We start from the raw sequence: 18,257 nt of genomic DNA, 5'->3' as shown, positions 1-18,257 counted from the left end.
GCATTTTCTCGACGAGCTGAGCACGTTTTCTGAAATGTGCTCCTCCCGTCACTCTGGTTGGGTGCGCATAGTAAAAAGTGCTCTTGGCAGCTAGAGAGTGCCGCGTTGACCACTGCGCATGAAGAAATAACCACCTGCAACGTTTGGTTTAGGTTTTAGGTGCATTTTTAATTTTATTGCTTAAATCGCATTTTCTCGACGAGCTGAGCACGTTTTCTGAAATGTGCTCCTCCCGTCACTCTGGTTGGGTGCGCATAGTAAAAAGTGCTCTTGGCAGCTAGAGAGTGCCGCGTTGACCACTGCGCATGAAGAAATGACCATCTGCAACGTTTGGTTTAGGTTTTAGGTGCATTTTTAATTTTATTGCTTAAATCGCATTTTCTCGACGAGCTGAGCACGTTTTCTGAAATGTGCTCCTCCCGTCACTCTGGTTGGGTGCGCATAGTAAAAAGTGCTCTTGGCAGCTAGAGAGTGCCGCGTTGACCACTGCGCAAGAAGAAATAACCACCTGCAACGTTTAGTTTAGGTTTTATGTGCATTTTTAATTTTATTGCTTAAATCGCATTTTCTCGACGAGCTGAGCACGTTTTCTGAAATGTGCTCCTCCCGTCACTCTGGTTGGGTGCGCATAGTAAAAAGTGCTCTTGGCAGCTAGAGAGTGCCGCGTTGGCCACTGCGCATGAAGAAATAACCACCTGCAACGTTTGGTTTAGGTTTTAGGTGCCTTTTTAATTTTATTGCTTAAATCGCATTTTCTCGACGAGCTGAGCACGTTTTCTGAAATGTGCTCCTCCCGTCACTCTGGTTGGGTGCGCATAGAAAAAGTGCTCTTGGCAGCTAGAGAGTGCCGCGTTGACCACTGCGCATGAAGAAATAACCACCCCCAACGTTTGGTTTAGGTTTTAGGTGCATTTTTAATTTTATTGCTTAAATCGCATTTTCTCGTCGAGCTGAGCACGTTTTCTGAAATGTGCTCCTCCCGTCACTCTGGTTGGGTGCGCATAGTAAAAACTGCTCTTGGCAGCTAGAGAGTGCCGCGTTGACCACTGCGCATGAAGAAATAACCACCTGCAACGTTTGGTTTAGGTTTTGGGTGCATTTTTAATTTTATTGCTTAAATCGCATTTTCTGGACGAGCTGAGCACGTTTTCTGAAATGTGCTCCTCCCGTCACTCTGGTTGGGTGCGCATAGGAAAAAGTGCTCTTGGCAGCTAGAGAGTGCCGCGTTGACCTCTGCGCATGAAGAAACGACCATCTGCAACGTTTGGTTTAGGTTTTAGGTGCATTTTTAATTTTATTGCTTAAATCGCATTTTTTTCGACGAGCTGAGCACGTTTTCTGAAATGTGCTCCTCCCGTCACTCTGGTTGGGTGCGCATAGTAAAAAGTGCTCTTGGCAGCTAGAGAGTGCCGCGTTGACCTCTGCGCATGAAGAAATGACCATCTGCAACGTTTGGTTTAGGTTTTAGGTGCATTTTTAATTTTATTGCTTAAATCGCATTTTTTTCGACGAGCTGAGCATGTTTTCTGAAGTGTGCTCCTCCCGTCACTCTGGTTGGATGCGCATAGTAAAAAGTGCTCTTGGCAGCTAGAGAGTGCCGCGTTGACCACTGCGCATGAAGAAATGACCATCTGCAACGTTTGGTTTAGGTTTTAGGTGCATTTTTAATTTTATTGCTTTAATCGCATTTTCTCGACGAGCTGAGCACGTTTTCTGAAATGTGCTCCTCCCGTCACTCTGGTTGGGTGCGCATAGTAAAAAGTGCTCTTGGCAGCTAGAGAGTGCCGCGTTGACCACTGCGCATGAAGAAATAACCACCTGCAACGTTTGGTTTAGGTTTTAGGTGCATTTTTAATTGTATTGCTTAAATCGCATTTTCTCGACGAGCTGAGCACGTTTTTTGAAATGTGCTCCTCCCGTCACTCTGGTTGGGTGCGCATAGTAAAAAGTGCTCTTGGCAGCTAGAGAGTGCCGCGTTGACCACTGCGCATGAAGAAATAACCACCTGCAACGTTTGGTTTAGGTTTTGGGTGCATTTTTAATTTTATTGCTTAAATCGCATTTTCTCGAGCTGAGCACGTTTTCTGAAATGTGCTCCTCCCGTCACTCTGGTTGGGTGCGCATATTAAAAAGTGCTCTTGGCAGCTAGAGAGTGCCGCGTTGACCACTGCGCATGAAGAAATGACCATCTGTAACGTTTGGTTTAGGTTTTAGGTGCATTTTTAATTTTATTGCTTTAATCGCATTTTCTCGACGAGCTGAGCACGTTTTCTGAAATGTGCTCCTCCCGTCACTCTGGTTGGGTGCGCATAGTAAAAAGTGCTCTTGGCAGCTAGAGAGTGCCGCGTTGACCACTGCGCATGAAGAAATAACCACCTGCAACGTTTGGTTTAGGTTTTAGGTGCATTTTTAATTTTATTGCTTAAATCGCATTTTCTCGACGAGCTGAGCACGTTTTCTGAAATGTGCTCCTCCCGTCACTCTGGTTGGGTGCGCATAGTAAAAAGTGCTCTTGGCAGCTAGAGAGTGCCGCGTTGGCCACTGTGCATGAAGAAATAACCACCTGCAACGTTTGGTTTAGGTTTTGGGTGCATTTATAATTTTATTGCTTAAATCGCATTTTCTCGACGAGCTGAGCACGTTTTCTGAAATGTGCTGCTCCCGTCACTCTGGTTGCGTGCGCATAGTAAAAAGTGCTCTTGGCAGCTAGAGAGTGCCGCGTTGACCACTGCGCATGAAGAAATAACCACTTGCAACGTTTGGTTTAGGTTTTGGGTGCATTTTTAATTTTATTGCTTAAATCGCATTTTCTCGACGAGCTGAGCACGTTTTCTTAAATGTGCTCCTCCCGTCACTCTAGTTGGGTGCGCATAGTAAAAAGCGCTCTTGGCAGCTAGAGAGTGCCGCGTTGACCACTGCGCATGAAGAAATAACCACCTGCAACGTTTGGTTTAGGTTTTAGGTGCATTTTTAATTTTATTGCTTAAATCGCATTTTCTCGACGAGCTGAGCACGTTTTCTGAAATGTGCTCCTCCCGTCACTCTGGTTGGGTGTGCATAGTAAAAAGTGCTCTTGGCAGCTAGAGAGTGCCGCGTTGACCACTGCCCATGAAGAAATAACCACCTGCAACGTTTGGTTTAGGTTTTAGGTGGATTTTTAATTTTATTGCTTAAATCGCATTTTCTCGACGAGCTGAGCACGTTTTCTGAAATGTGCTCCTCCCGTCACTCTGGTTGGGTGCGCATAGTAAAAAGTGCTCTTGGCAGCTAGAGAGTGCCGCGTTGGCCACTGCGCATGAAGAAATAACCACCTGCAACGTTTGGTTTAGGTTTTAGGTACATTTTTAATTTTATTGCTTAAATCGCATTTTCTCGACGAGCTGAGCACGTTTTCTGAAATGTGCTCCTCCCGTCACTCTGGTTGTGTGCGCATAGTAAAAAGTGCTCTTGGCAGCTAGAGAGTGCCGCGTTGACCACTGCACATGAAGAAATAACCACCTGCAACGTTTGGTTTAGGTTTTAGGTGCATTTTTAATTTTATTGCTTAAATTGCATTTTCTCGACGAGCTGAGCACGTTTTCTGAAATGTGCTCCTCCCGTCACTCTGGTTGGGTGCGCATAGTAAAAAGTGCTCTTGGCAGGTAGAGAGTGCCGCGTTGACCACTGCGCATGAAGAAATCACCATCTGCAACGTTTGGTTTAGGTTTTAGGTGCATTTTAAATTTTATTGCTTAAATCGCATTTTCTCGACGAGCTGAGCACGTTTTCTGAATGTGCTCCTTCCGTCACTCTGGTTGGGTGCGCATAGTAAAAAGTGCTCTTGGCAGCTAGAGAGTGCCGCGTTGACCACTGCGCATGAAGAAATGACCATTTGCAACGTTTGGTTTAGGTTTTAGGTGCATTTTTAATTTTATTGCTTAAATCGCATTTTCTCGACGAGCTGAGCACGTTTTCTGAAATGTGCTCCTCCCGTTACTCTGGTTGGGTGCGCGTAGTAAAAAGTGCTCTTGGCAGCTAGAGAGTGCCGCGTTGACCACTGCGCATGAAGAAATAACCACCTGCAACGTTTGGTTTAGGTTTTGGGTGCATTTTCAATTTTATTGCTTAAATCGCATTTTCTCGACGAGCTGAGCACGTTTTCTGAAATGTGCTCCTCCCGTCACTCTGGTTGGGTGCGCATAGTAAAAAGTGCTCTTGGCAGCTAGAGAGTGCCGCGTTGACCACTGCGCATGAAGAAATAACCACCTGCAACGTTTGGTTTAGGTTTTAGGTGCAGTTTTAATTTTATTGTTTAAATTGCATTTTCTCGACGAGCTGAGCACGTTTTCTGAAATATGCTCCTCCCGTCACTCTGGTCGGGTGCGCATAGTAAAAAGTGCTCTTGGCAGCTAGAGAGTGCCGCGTTGACCACTGCGCATGAAGAAATAACCACCTGCAACGTTTGGTTTAGGTTTTAGGTGACTTTTTAATTTTATTGCTTAAATCGCATTTTCTCGACGAGCTGAGCACGTTTTCTTAAATGTGCTCCTCCCGTCACTCTGGTCGGGTGCGCATAGTAAAAAGTGCTCTTGGCAGCTAGAGAGTGCCGCGTTGACCACTGCGCATGAAGAAATGACCATCCGCAACGTTTGGTTTAGGTTTTAGGTGCATTTTTAATTTTATTGCTTAAATCGCATTTTCTCGACGAGCTGAGCCCGTTTTCTGAAATGTGCTCCTCCCGTCACTCTGGTTGGGTGCGCATAGTAAAAAGTTCTCTTGGCAGCTACAGAGTGCCGCGTTGACCACTGCGCATGAAGAAATGACCATCTGCAACGTTTGGTTTAGGTTTTAGATGCATTTTTAATTTTATTAATTAAATCGCATTTTCTCGACGAGCTGAGCATGTTTTCTGAAATGTGCTCCTCCCGTCAGTCTGGTTGGGTGCGCATAGTAAAAGTGCTCTTGGCAGCTAGAGAGTGCCGCGTTGACTGCTGCACATGAAGAAATAACCACGTGCAACGTTTGGTTTAGGTTTTAGGTGCATTTTTAATTTTATTGCTTAAATCGCATTTTCTCGACGAGCTGAGCACGTTTTCTGAAATGTGCTCCTCCCGTCACTCTGGTTGGGTGCGCATAGTAAAAAGTGCTCTTGGCAGCTAGAGAGTGCCGCGTTGACCACTGCGCATGAAGAAATAACCACCTGCAACGTTTGGTTTAGGTTTTGGGTGCATTTTTAATTTTATTGCTTAAATCGCATTTTCTCGACGAGCTGAGCACGTTTTCTGAAATGTGCTCCTCCCGTCACTCTGGTTGGGTGCCCATAGTAAAAAGTGCTCTTGGCAGCTAGAGAGTGCCGCGTTGACCACTGCGCATGAAGAAATAACCACCCGCAACGTTTGGTTTAGGTTTTACGTGCATTTTTAATTTTATTGCTTAAATCGCATTTTCTCGACGAGCTGAGCACGTTTTCTTAAATGTGCTCCTCCCGTCACTCTGGTTGGGTGCGCATAGTAAAAAGTGCTCTTGGCAGCTAGAGAGTGCCGCGTTGACCACTGTGCATGAAGAAATAACAACGTGCAACGTTTGTTTTAGGTTTTGGGTGCATTTTTAATTTTATTGCTTAAATCGCATTTTCTCGTCGAGCTGAGCACGTTTTCAGAAATGTGCTCCTCCCGTCACTCTGGTTGGGTGTGCATAGTAAAAAGTGCTCTTGGCAGCTAGAGAGTGCCGCGTTGACCACTGCGCATGAAGAAATGACCATCTGCAACGTTTGGTTTAGGTTTTGGGTGCATTTTTAATTTTATTGCTTAAATCGCATTTTCTCGACGAGCTGAGCACGTTTTCTGAAATGTGCTCCTCCCGTCACTCTGGTTGGGTGCGCATAGTAAAAAGTGCTCTTGGCAGCTAGAGAGTGTCGCGTTGACCACTGCGCATGAAGAAATAACCACCTGCAACGTTTGGTTTAGGTTTTAGGTGCATTTTTAATTTTATTGCTTAAATCGCATTTTCTCGACGAGCTGAGCACGTTTTCTGAAATGTGCTCCTCCCGTCACTCTGGTTGGGTGCGCATAGTAAAAAGTACTCTTGGCAGCTAGAGAGTGCCGCGTTGACCACTGCCCATGAAGAAATAACCACCTGCAACGTTTGGTTTAGTTTTTAGGTGCATTTTTAATTTTATTGCTTAAATCGCATTTTCTCGACGAGCTGAGCACGTTTTCTGAAATGTGCTCCTCCCGTCACTCTGGTTGGGTGCGCATAGTAAAAAGTACTCTTGGCAGCTAGAGAGTGCCGCGTTGACCACTGCCCATGAAGAAATAACCACCTGCAACGTTTGGTTTAGGTTTTAGGTGCATTTTTAATTTTATTGCTTAAATCGCATTTTCTCGACGAGCTGAGCACGTTTTCTGAAATGTGCTCCTCCCGTCACTCTGGTTGGGTGCGCATAGTAAAAAGTGCTCTTGGCAGCTAGAGAGTGCCGCGTTGACCACTGCGCATGAAGAAATAACCACCCGCAACGTTTGGTTTAGGTTTTAGGTGCATTTTTAATTTTATTGCTTAAATCGCATTTTCTCGACGAGCTGAGCACGTTTTCTGAAATGTGCTCCTCCCGTCACTCTGGTTGGGTGCGCATAGTAAAAAGTGCTCTTGGCAGCTCGAGAGTGCCGCGTTGACCACTGCGCATGAAGAAATAACCACGTGCAACGTTTGTTTTAGGTTTTGGGTGCATTTTTAATTTTATTGCTTAAATCGCATTTTCTCGTCGAGCTAAGCACGTTTTCAGAAATGTGCTCCTCCCGTCACTCTGGTTGGGTGCGCATAGTAAAAAGTGCTCTTGGCAGCTAGAGAGTGCCGCGTTGACCATTGCGCATGAAGAAATAACCACCTGCAACGTTTGGTTTAGGTTTTAGGTGCATTTTTAATTTTATTGCTTAAATCGCATTTTCTCGACGAGCTGAGCACGTTTTCTGAAATGTGCTCCTCCCGTCACTCTGGTTGGGTGCGCATAGTAAAAAGTGCTCTTGGCAGCTAGAGAGTGTCGCGTTGACCACTGCGCATGAAGAAATAACCACCTGCAACGTTTGGTTTAGGTTTTAGGTGCATTTTTAATTTTATTGCTTAAATCGCATTTTCTCGACGAGCTGAGCACGTTTTCTGAAATGTGCTCCTCCCGTCACTCTGGTTGGGTGCGCATAGTAAAAAGTGCTCTTGGCAGGTAGAGAGTGCCGCGTTGACCACTGCGCATGAAGAAATGACCATCTGCAACGTTTGGTTTAGGTTTTAGGTGCATTTTTAATTTTATTGCTTAAATCGCATTTTCTCGACGAGCTGAGCACGTTTTCTGAATGTGCTCCTTCCGTCACTCTGGTTGGGTGCGCATAGTAAAAAGTGCTCTTGGCAGCTAGAGAGTGCCGCGTTGACCACTGCGCATGAAGAAATGACCATTTGCAACGTTTGGTTTAGGTTTTAGGTGCATTTTTAATTTTATTGCTTAAATCGCATTTTCTCGACGAGCTGAGCACGTTTTCTGAAATGTGCTCCTCCCGTTACTCTGGTTGGGTGCGCATAGTAAAAAGTGCTCTTGGCAGCTAGAGAGTGCCGCGTTGACCACTGCGCATGAAGAAATAACCACCTGCAACGTTTGGTTTAGGTTTTGGGTGCATTTTTAATTTTATTGCTTAAATCGCATTTTCTCGACGAGCTGAGCACGTTTTCTGAAATGTGCTCCTCCCGTCACTCTGGTTGGGTGCGCATAGTAAAAAGTGCTCTTGGCAGCTAGAGAGTGCCGCGTTGACCACTGCGCATGAAGAAATAACCACCTGCAACGTTTGGTTTAGGTTTTAGGTGCATTTTTAATTTTATTGCTTAAATCGCATTTTCTCGACGAGCTGAGCACGTTTTCTGAAATGTGCTCCTCCCGTCACTCTGGTTGGGTGCGCATAGTAAAAAGTACTCTTGGCAGCTAGAGAGTGCCGCGTTGACCACTGCCCATGAAGAAATAACCACCTGCAACGTTTGGTTTAGGTTTTAGGTGCATTTTTAATTTTATTGCTTAAATCGCATTTTCTCGACGAGCTGAGCACGTTTTCTGAAATGTGCTCCTCCCGTCACTCTGGTTGGGTGCGCATAGTAAAAAGTACTCTTGGCAGCTAGAGAGTGCCGCGTTGACCACTGCGCATGAAGAAATGACCATCTGCAACGTTTGGTTTAGGTTTTGGGTGCATTTTTGCTTTTATTGCTTAAATCGCATTTTCTCGACGAGCTGAGCACGTTTTCTGAAATGTGCTCCTCCCGTCACTCTGGTTGGGTGCACATAGTAAAAAGTGCTCTTGGCAGCTAGAGAGTCCCGCGTTGACCACTGCGCATGAAGAAATAACCACCTGCAACGTTTGGTTTAGGTTTTAGGTGCATTTTTAATTTTATTGCTTAAATCGCATTTTCTCGACGAGCTGAGCACGTTTTCTGAAATGTGCTCCTCCCGTTACTCTGGTTGGGTCTGCATAGTAAAAAGTGCTCTTGGCAGCTAGAGAGTGCCGCGTTGACCACTGCGCATGAAGAAATGACCATCTGCAACGTTTGGTTTAGGTTTTGGGTGCATTTTTCATTTTATTGCTTAAATCGCCTTTTCTCGACGAGCTGAGCACGTTTTCTGAAATGTGCTCCTCCCGTCACTCTGGTTGGGTGCGCATAGTAAAAAGTGCTCTTGGCAGCTAGAGAGTGCCGCGTTGACCATTGCGCATGAAGAAATAACCACCTGCAACGTTTGGTTTAGGTTTTAGGTGCATTTTTAATTTTATTGCTTAAATCGCATTTTCTCGACGAGCTGAGAACGTTTTCTGAAATGTGCTCCTCCCGTCACTCTGGTTGGGTGCGCATAGTAAAAAGTGCTCTTGGCAGCTAGAGAGTGCCGCGTTGACCACTGCGCATGAAGAAATAACCACCTGCAACGTTTGGTTTAGGTTTTGGGTGCATTTTTAATTTTATTGCTTTAATCGCATTTTCTCGTCGAGCTGAGCACGTTTTCTGAAATGTGCTCCTCCCGTCACTCTGGTCGGGTGCGCATAGTAAAAAGTGCTCTTGGCAGCTAGAGAGTGCCGCGTTGACCACTGCGCATGAAGAAATGACCATCTGCAACGTTTGGTTTAGGTTTTGGGTGCATTTTTAATTTTATTGCTTAAATCGTATTTTCTCGACGAGCTGAGCACGTTTTCTGAAATGTGCTCCTCCCGTCACTCAGGTTGGGTGCGCATAGTAAAAAGTGCTCTTGGCAGCTAGAGAGTGCCGCGTTGACCACTGCGCATGAAGAAATAACCACCTGCAACGTTTGGTTTAGGTTTTAGGTGCATTTTTAATTTTATTGCTTAAATCGCTTTTTCTGGACGAGCTTAGCACGTTTTCTGAAATGTGCTCCTCCCGTCACTCTGGTTGGGTGCGCATAGTAAAAAGTGCTCTTGGCAGCTAGAGAGTGCCGCGTTGACCACTGCGCATGAAGAAATAACCACCCGCAACGTTTGGTTTAGGTTTTAGGTGCATTTTTAATTTCATTGCTTAAATCGCATTTTCTCGACGAGCTGAGCACGTTTTCTGAAATGTGCTCCTCCCGTCACTCTGGTTGGGTGCGCATAGTAAAAAATGCTCTTGGCAGCTAGAGAGTGCCACGTTGACGGCTGCACATGAAGAAATAACCACCTGCAACGTTTGGTTTAGGTTTAAGGTGCATTTTTTATTTTATTGCTTAAATCGCATTTTCTCGACGAGCTGAGCACGTTTTCTGAAATGTGCTCCTCCCGTCACTCTGGTTGGGTGCGCATAGTAAAAAGTGCTCTTGGCAGCTAGAGAGTGCCGCGTTGACCACTGCGCATGAAAAAATAACCACTTGCAACGTTTGGTTCAGGTTTTGGGTGCATTTTTAATTTTATTGCTTAAATCGCATTTTCTCGACGAGCTGAGCACGTTTTCTGAAATGTGCTCCTCCCGTCACTCTGGTTGGGTGCGCATAGTAAAAAGTGCTCTTGGCAGCTAGAGAGTGCCGCGTTGACCACTGCGCATGAAGAAATAACCACCTGCAACGTTTGGTTTAGGTTTTAGGTGCATTTTTAATTTTATTGCTTAAATCACATTTTCTCGACGAGCTGAGCACGTTTTCTGAAATGTGCTCCTCCCGTCACTCTGGCTGGGTGCGCGAAGTAAAAAGTGCTCTTGGCAGCTAGAGAGTGCCGAGTTGACCACTGCCCATGAAGAAATAACCACCTGCAACGTTTGGTTTAGGTTTTAGGTGCATCTTTAATTTTCTTGCTTAAATCGCAATTCCTGGACGAGCTGAGCACGTTTTCTGAAATGTGCTCCTCCCGTCACTCTGGTTGGGTGCGCATAGTAAAAAGTGCTCTTGGCAGCTAGAGAGTGCCGCGTTGACCACTGCGCATGAAGAAATGACCACATGCAACGTTTGGTTTAGGTTTTGGGTGCATTTTTAATTTTATTGCTTAAATCGCATTTTCTCGACGAGCTGAGCACGTTTTCTGAAATGTGCTCCTCCCGTCACTCTGGTTGGGTGCGCATATTAAAAAGTGCTCTTGGCAGCTAGAGAGTGCCGCGTTGACCACTGCGCATGAAGAAATAACCACCTGCAACGTTTGGTTTAGGTTTTAGGTGCATTTTTAATTTTATTGCTTAAATCGCATTTTCTCGACGAGCTGAGCATGTTTTCTGAAATGTGCTCCTCCCGTCACTCTGGTTGGGTGCGCATAGTAAAAAGTGCTCTTGGCAGCTAGAGAGTGCCGCGTTGACCATTGCGCATGAAGAAATAACCACCTGCAACGTTTGGTTTAGGTTTTAGGTGCATTTTTAATTTTATTGCTTAAATCGCATTTTCTCGACGAGCTGAGCACGTTTTCTGAAATGTGCTCCTCCCGTCACTCTGGTTGGGTGCGCATAGTAAAAAGTGCTCTTGGCAGCTAGAGAGTGCCGCGTTGACCACTGCGCATGAAGAAATAACCACCTGCAACGATTGGTTTAGGTTTTAGGTGCATTTTTAATTTTATTGCTTAAATCGCATTTTCTCGACGAGCTGAGCACGTTTTCTGAAATGTGCTCCTCCCGTCACTCTGGTTGGGTGCGCATAGTAAAAAGTGCTCTTGGCAGCTAGAGAGTGCCGCGTTGACCACTGCGCATGAAGAAATAACCACCTGCAACGTTTGGTTTAGGTTTTAGGTGCATTTTTAATTTTATTGCTTAAATCGCTTTTTCTGGACGAGCTGAGCACGTTTTCTGAAATGTGCTCCTCCCGTCACTCTGGTTGGGTGCGCATAGTAAAAAGTGCTCTTGGCAGCTAGAGAGTGCCGCGTTGACCACTGCGCATGAAGAAATAACCACCTGCAACGTTTGGTTTAGGTTTTAGGTGCATTTTTAATTTTATTGCTTAAATCGCATTTTCTCGACGAGCTGAGCACGTTTTCTGAAATGTGCTCCTCCCGTCACTCTGGTTGGGTGCGCATAGTAAAAAGTGCTCTTGGCAGCTAGAGAGTGCCACGTTGACGGCTGCACATGAACAAATAACCACCTGCACCGTTTGGTTTAGGTTTAAGGTGCATTTTTTATTTTATTGCTTAAATCGCATTTTCTCGACGAGCTGAGCACGTTTTCTGAAATGTGCTCCTCCCGTCACTCTGGTTGGGTGCGCATAGTAAAAAGTGCTCTTGGCAGCTAGAGAGTGCCGCGTTGACAACTGCGCATGAAGTAAAAAACACTTGCAACGTTTGGTTTAGGTTTTGGGTGCATTTTTAATTTTATTGCTTAAATCGCATTTTCTCGACGAGCTGAGCACGTTTTCTGAAATGTGCTCCTCCCGTCACTCTGGTTGGGTGCGCATAGTAAAAAGTGCTCTTGGCAGCTAGAGAGTGCCGCGTTGACCACTGCCCATGAAGAAATAACCACCTGCGACGTTTGGTTTAGGTTTTAGGTGGATTTTTAATTTTATTGCTTAAATCGTATTTTCTCGACGAGCTGAGCACGTTTTCTGAAATGTGCTCCTCCCGTCACTCTGGTTGGGTGCGCATAGTAAAAAGTGCTCTTGGCAGCTAGAGAATGCCGCGTTGACCACTGCACATGAAGAAATAACCACCTGCAACGTTTGGTTTAGGTTTTGGGTGCATTTTTAATTTTATTGCTTAAATCGCATTTTCTCGACGAGCCGAGCACGTTTTCTGAAATGTGCTCCTCCCGTCACTCTGGTTGGGTGCGCATAGTAAAAAGTGCTCTTGGCAGCTAGAGAGTGCCGCGTTGACCACTGCGCATGAAGAAATAACCACCTGCAACGTTTGGTTTAGGTTTTGGGTGCATTTTTAATTTTATTGCTTAAATCGCATTTTCTCGTCGAGCTGAGCACGTTTTCTGAAATGTGCTCCTCCCGTCACTCTGGTCGGGTGCGCATAGTAAAAAGTGCTCTTGGCAGCTAGAGAGTGCCGCGTTGACCACTGCGCATGAAGAAATAACCACCCGCAACGTTTGGTTTAGGTTTTACGTGCATTTTTAATTTTATTGCTTAAATCGCATTTTCTCGACGAGCTGAGCACGTTTTCTGAAATGTGCTCCTCCCGTCACTCTGGTTGGGTGCGCATAGTAAAAAGTGCTCTTGGCAGCTAGAGAGTGCCGCGTTGACCACTGCGCATGAAGAAATAACCACGTGCAACGTTTTTTTTAGGTTTTGGGTGCATTTTTAATTTTATTGCTTAAATCGCATTTTCTCGTTGAGCTGAGCACGTTTTCAGAAATGTGCTCCTCCCGTCATTCTGGTTGGGTGTGCATAGTAAAAAGTGCTCTTGGCAGCTAGAGAGTTCCGCGTTGACCACTGCGCATGAAGAAATGACCATCTGCAACGTTTGGTTTAGGTTTTGGGTGCATTTTTAATTTTATTGCTTAAATCGCATTTTCTCGACGAGCTGAGCACGTTTTCTGAAATGTGCTCCTCCCGTCATTCTGGTTGGGTGCGCATAGTAAAAAGTGCTCTTGGCAGCTAGAGAGTGCCGCGTTGACCATTGCGCATGAAGAAATAACCACCTGCAACGTTTGGTTTAGGTTTTGGGTGCATTTTTAATTTTATTGCTTAAATCGCATTTTCTCGACGAGCTGAGCACGTTTTCTGAAATATGCTCCTCCCGTCACTCTGGTTGGGTGCGCATAGTAAAAAGTGCTCTTGGCAGCTAGAGAGTGCCGCGTTGACCACTGCGCATGAAGAAATAACCACCTGCAACGTTTGGTTTAGGTTTTAGGTGCATTTTTAATTTTATTGCTTAAATCGTATTTTCTCGACGAGCTGAGCACGTTTTCTGAAATGTGCTCCTCCCGTCACTCTGGTTGGGTGCGCATAGTAAAAAGTGCTCTTGGCAGCTAGAGAGTGCCACGTTGACCACTGCGCATGAAGAAATAACCACCTGCAACGTTTGGTTTAGGTTTTAGGTGCATTTTTAATTTTATTGCTTAAATCGCATTTTCTCGATGAGCTGAGCACGTTTTCTGAAATGTGCTCCTCCCGTCACTCTGGTTGGGTGCGCATAGTAAAAAGTGCTCTTGGCAGCAAGAGAGTGCCGCGTTGACCATTGCGCATGAAGAAATAACCACCTGCAACGTTAGGTTTAGGTTTTAGGTGCATTTTTAATTTTATTGCTTTGATCGCATTTTCTCGACGAGCTGAGCACGTTTTCTGAAATGTGCTCCTCCCGTCACTCTGGTTGGGTGCGCATAGTAAAAGGTGCTCTTGGCAGCTAGAGAGTGCCGCGTTGACCACTGTGCATGAAGAAATAACCACCTGCAACGTTTGGTTTAGGTTTTAGGTGCATTTTTAATTTTATTGCTTAAATCGCATTTTCTCGACGAGCTGAGCACGTTTTCTGAAATGTGCTCCTCCCGTCACTCTGGTCGGGTGCGCATAGTAAAAAGTGCTCTTGGCAGCTAGAGAGTGCCGCGTTGACTGCTGCACATGAAGAAATAACCACCCCCAACGTTTGGTTTAGGTTTTAGGTGCATTTTTAATTTTATTGCTTAAATCGCATCTTCTCGACGAGCTGAGCATCTTTTCTGAAATGTGCTCCTCCCGTCACTCTGGTTGGGTGCGCATAGTAAAAAGTGCTCTTGGCAGCTAGAGAGTGCCGCGTTGACTACTGCGCATGAAGAAATGACCATCTGCAACGTTTGGTTTAGGTTTTAGGTGCATTTTTAATTTTATTCCTTTAATCGCATTTTCTCGACGAGCTGAGCACGTTTTCTGAAATGTGCTCCTCCCGTCACTCTGGTTGGGTGCGCATAGTAAAAAGTGCTCTTGGCAGCTAGAGAGTGCCGCGTTGACAACTGCGCATGAAGAAATAACCACGTGCAACGTTTGTTTTAGGTTTTGGGTGCATTTTTAATTTTTGTGCTTAAATCGCATTTTCTCGACGAGCGGAGCACGTTTTCTGAAATGCGCTCCTCCCGTCACTCTGGTCGGGTGCGCATAGTAAAAAGTGCTCTTGGCAGCTAGAGAGTGCCGCGTTGACTGCTGCACATGAAGAAATAACCACCCCCAACGTTTGGTTTAGGTTTTAGGTGCATTTTTAATTTTATTGCTTAAATCGCATTTTCTCGACGAGCTGAGCACGTTTTCTGAAATGTGCTCCTCCCGTCACTCTGGTTGGGTGCGCATAGTAAAAAGTGCTCTTGGCAGCTAGAGAGTGCCGCGTTGACCACTGCGCATGAAGAAATAACCACCTGCAACGTTTGGTTTAGGTTTTAGGTGCATTTTTAATTTCATTGCTTAAATCGCATTTTCTCGACGAGCTGAGCACGTTTTCTGAAATGTGCTCCTCCCGTCACTCTGGTTGGGTGCGCATAGTAAAAAGTACTCTTGGCAGCTAGAGAGTGCCGCGTTGACTGCTGCACATGAAGAAATAACCACCCCCAACGTTTGGTTTAGGTTTTAGGTGCATTTTTAATTTTATTGCTTAAATCGCATTTTCTCGACGAGCTGAGCACGTTTTCTGAAATGTGCTCCTCCCGTCACTCTGGTTGGGTGCGCATAGTAAAAAGTGCTCTTGGCAGCTAGAGAGTGCCGCGTTGGCCACTGCGCATGAAGAAATAACCACCTGCAACGTTTGGTTTAGGTTTTAGGTGCATTTTTAATTTTATTGCTTAAATCGCATTTTCTCGACGAGCTGAGCACGTTTTCTGAAATGTGCTCCTCCCGTCACTCTAGTTGGGTGCGCATAGTAAAAAGCGCTCTTGGCAGCTAGAGAGTGCCGCGTTGACCACTGCGCATGAAGAAATAACCACCTGCAACGTTTGGTTTAGGTTTTAGGTGCATTTTTAATTTTATTGCTTAAATCGCATTTTCTCGACGAGCTGAGCACGTTTTCTGAAATGTGCTCCTCCCGTCACTCTGGTTGGGTGTGCATAGTAAAAAGTGCTCTTGGCAGCTAGAGAGTGCCGCGTTGACCACTGCCCATGAAGAAATAACCACCTGCAACGTTTGGTTTAGGTTTTAGGTGGATTTTTAATTTTATTGCTTAAATCGCATTTTCTCGACGAGCTGAGCACGTTTTCTGAAATGTGCTCCTCCCGTCACTCTGGTTGGGTGCGCATAGTAAAAAGTGCTCTTGGCAGCTAGAGAGTGCCGCGTTGGCCACTGCGCATGAAGAAATAACCACCTGCAACGTTTGGTTTAGGTTTTAGGTACATTTTTAATTTTATAGCTTAAATCGCATTTTCTCGACGAGCTGAGCACGTTTTCTGAAATGTGCTCCTCCCGTCACTCTGGTTGTGTGCGCATAGTAAAAAGTGCTCTTGGCAGCTAGAGAGTGCCGCGTTGACCACTGCACATGAAGAAATAACCACCTGCAACGTTTGGTTTAGGTTTTAGGTGCATTTTTAATTTTATTGCTTAAATTGCATTTTCTCGACGAGCTGAGCACGTTTTCTGAAATGTGCTCCTCCCGTCACTCTGGTTGGGTGCGCATAGTAAAAAGTGCTCTTGGCAGGTAGAGAGTGCCGCGTTGACCACTGCGCATGAAGAAATGACCATCTGCAACGTTTGGTTTAGGTTTTAGGTGCATTTTAAATTTTATTGCTTAAATCGCATTTTCTCGACGAGCTGAGCACGTTTTCTGAATGTGCTCCTTCCGTCACTCTGGTTGGGTGCGCATAGTAAAAAGTGCTCTTGGCAGCTAGAGAGTGCCGCGTTGACCACTGCGCATGAAGAAATAACCACCTGCAACGTTTGGTTTAGGTTTTAGGTGCATTTTTAATTTTATTGCTTAAATCGCATTTTCTCGACGAGCTGAGCACGTTTTCTGAAATGTGCTCCTCCCGTCACTCTGGTTGGGTGCGCATAGTAAAAAGTGCTCTTGGCAGCTAGAGAGTGCCGCGTTGGCCACTGTGCATGAAGAAATAACCACCTGCAACGTTTGGTTTAGGTTTTGGGTGCATTTTTAATTTTATTGCTTAAATCGCATTTTCTCGACGAGCTGAGCACGTTTTCTGAAATGTGCTCCTCCCGTCACTCTGGTTGGGTGCGCATAGTAAAAAGTGCTCTTGGCAGCTAGAGAGTGCCGCGTTGACCACTGCGCATGAAGAAATAACCACTTGCAACGTTTGGTTTAGGTTTTGGGTGCATTTTTAATGTTATTGCTTAAATCGCATTTTCTCGACGAGCTGAGCACGTTTTCTGAAATGTGCTCCTCCCGTCACTCTGGTTGGGTGCGAATAGTAAAAAGCGCTCTTGGCAGCTAGAGAGTGCCGCGTTGACCACTGCGCATGAAGAAATGACCATCTGCAACGTTTGGTTTAGGTTTTAGGTGCATTTTTAATTTTATTGCTTAAATCGCATTTTCTCGACGAGCTGAGCACGTTTTCTGAAACGTGCTCCTCCCGTCACTCTGGTTGGGTGCGCATAGTAAAAAGTGCTCTTGGCAGCTAGAGAGTGCCGCGTTGACTGCTGCGCATGAAGAAATAACCACCTGCAACGTTTGGTTTAGGTTTTAGGTGAATTTTTAATTTTATTGCTTAAATCGCATTTTCTCGACGAGCTGAGCACGTTTTCTGAAATATGCTCCTCCCGTCACTCTGGTTGGGTGCGCATGGTAAAAAGTGCTCTTGGCAGCTAGAGAGTGCCACGTTGACCACTGCGCATGAAGAAATAACCGCCTGCAACGTTTGGTTTAGGTATTAGGTGCATTTTTAATTTTATTGCTTAAATCGCATTTTCTCAACGAGCTGAGCACGTTTTCTGAAATGTGCTCCTCCCGTCACTCTGGTTGGGTGCGCATAGTAAAAAGTGCTCTTGGCAGCTAGAGAGTGCCGCGTTGACCACTGCGCATGAAGAAATAACCACCTGCAACCTTTGGTTTAGGTTTTAGGTGCATTTTTAATTTTATTGCTTAAATCGCATTTTCTCGACGAGCTGAGCACGTTTTCTGAAATGTGCTCCTCCCGTCACTCTGGTTGGGTGCGCATAGTAAAAACTGCTCTTGGCAGCTAGAGAGTGCCGCGTTGACCACTGCGCATGAAGAAATAACCACCTGCAACGTTTGGTTTAGGTTTTAGGTGCATTTTTAATTTTATTGCTTAAATCGCATTTTCTCGACGAGCTGAGCACGTTTTCTGAAATGTGCTCCTCCCGTCACTCTGGTTGGGTGCGCATAGTAAAAAGTGCTCTTGGCAGCTAGAGAGTGCCGCGTTGACCACTGCGCATGAAGAAATAACCACCTGCAACGTTTGGTTTAGGTTTTAGGTGCATTTTAAATTTTATTGCTTAAATCGCATTTTCTCGACGAGCTGAGCACGTTTTCTGAAATGTGCTCCTCCCGTCACTCTGGTTGGGTGCGCATAGTAAAAAGTGCTCTTGGCAGCTAGAGAGTGCCGCGTTGACCACTGCGCATGAAGAAATAACCACCTACAACGTTTGGTTTAGGTTTTAGGTGCATTTTTAATTTTATTGCTTAAATTGCATTTTCTCGACGAGCTGAGCACGTTTTCTGAAATGTGCTCCTCCCGTCACTCTGGTTGGGTGCGCATAGTAAAAAGTGCTCTTGGCAGCTAGAGAGTGCCGCGTTGACCACTGCGCATGAAGAAATAACCACCTGCAACGTTTGGTTTAGGTTTTGGGTGCATTTTTAATTTTATTGCTTAAATCGCATTTTCTGGACGAGCTGAGCACGTTTTCTGAAATGTGCTCCTCCCGTCACTCTGGTTGGGTGCGCATAGTAAAAAGTGCTCTTGGCAGCTAGAGAGTGCCGCGTTAACCACTGCGCATGAAG

This window comes from Syngnathus scovelli, chromosome 5 (assembly GCF_024217435.2).
Source record: "Syngnathus scovelli strain Florida chromosome 5, RoL_Ssco_1.2, whole genome shotgun sequence".
NCBI classification, from domain to species: Eukaryota; Metazoa; Chordata; class Actinopteri; order Syngnathiformes; family Syngnathidae; genus Syngnathus; species Syngnathus scovelli.
Note: the sequence above shows the minus strand (reverse complement) of the source record.